Here is a 1,542-nt window from a genome sequence, read left to right on the forward strand (position 1 = left end):
TACATGAAAATAATTTAATCATTTGCTCTGTTTTTTGGTAGGATATCACTCAATAAACATGATTGATTTGACTTGATTCATACTAGTTTTTTAACATAGGCTAAGTCTATAGTGCATTGAAAATGTAGCTTTTATGCTTGCACATGCATGAGATTTAAAAAGTCATGGTCAGATTTGTCTAACATGTGGTCTACAGGCTACATGTTTTCCAAGAGACCAAGAATGAAGCACAGTGTGTTTGAGGATGACATCATATAAGAATATCAAAAGTCTGAATCCTCCTTAACAATGCTAGTCTTCAAGCTGCCTGATTTCCTTGTTATTGTATTATTCACCCTTGTCAAGATCAAAATTATCAGTAACAATAACTCTATCCTCTAGCAGGGCATTCTTTTCTACTGCTTCAGTATTTTCCTCTCAGAAAACACAAGTTTTAGAACTGGATCACTTGGCCCTTTCTCTTCTTGTTGCCTCCTAGTTCAAAATGCTTTCATCTTGTAATGGCCATCATCCTCTTGGATCTGCAGTTGGCCTCAGCACACTCTAGCCTGAGCACAGTCTTCTTTGTGGCTTTGGCTTTTAGAAAACGTGGCTTTGTCTACCCACTGCAGCCTCTCTGCTTGTGTTCGTAGCACCAATTCCCTTGGATATACAGGGACTCCTGGCCCTTCTTATACTGGGTCATTTTGTGAAGCTGATGCTTGCCACATTTCTTTTTTCTTTTTTTGGTTTTTTGAGACAGGGTTTCTCTATGTAGCCCTGGCTGTCCTAGAACTCACTCTGTTGATCAGGATGGCCTCTAACTCAGAAATCCGCCTGCCTCTGCCTCCCAACTGGTGGGATTAAAGGCGTGCGCCACCACGCTTGCCACATTTCTTAGAGAAAGTCCTTCGGGTTTTAGGTACATTGACCATCTTTGTAGTAGGAATGTCTGCAATGAAAACGGGAGATGGGGTCACTTTGATGCCGCTTCAATTCCTGCCTTGATTGCATGCACAGAACAGGAAAGGGACTGCAGGAGGGCTATTTTACAACTGCTGCTCGCCTTTCCACTTGCACTCTCACACCTGTGTCTCTCTACCTTAGACAAACCTGGTGAAACAATGAACAGGCCCACACCATTGCTCTTGAGGAACAAAAGAGAAGCTATCAGGAATGTGTGAAATACACAAAGACTCCTATAAGAGGTTTTTTATAGATTACATAGTTATCATGGCTCCATTTTCCTGAGTGGTTCCAAAATGAGGCTTAAGAGGTGGAGCTGAAGCCAGCATGTAATGTATAATTCCAGCACCTGGGAGTCTGTGTAGAAGAGGGCCTGGTGTCCATGTCAACATGTGCTATACAATGTGTGCAAGGCCAACCGAGGCTGCATAATGAGACATGTGTCAAGCAAGCAAGCAAGCAATCAAGCAATCAAACAATCAAAAAGCTCAAGTTTTTTATTGGCTTGAATATGAACTATCTCCCACTCACTCAGGCGTTTGAACCCTTGGCTCCCAGCTGGTGGCACTGCGTGGGCGGTTGTGAAACCTTTTGGGC

General features: G+C 42.9%; 1 pseudogene; it reads right to left on the reverse strand.

Annotated features, from left to right (window-relative positions):
• Positions 1-433: 433 nt before the first annotated feature.
• Positions 434-914, reverse strand: LOC127682417 (60S ribosomal protein L36a-like; annotated as a pseudogene).
• Between the last annotated feature and the right edge of the window lie 628 nt (positions 915-1,542).

Source organism: Apodemus sylvaticus, chromosome 4 (assembly GCF_947179515.1).
Source record: "Apodemus sylvaticus chromosome 4, mApoSyl1.1, whole genome shotgun sequence".
In the NCBI taxonomy this organism is placed as follows: Eukaryota; Metazoa; Chordata; class Mammalia; order Rodentia; family Muridae; genus Apodemus; species Apodemus sylvaticus.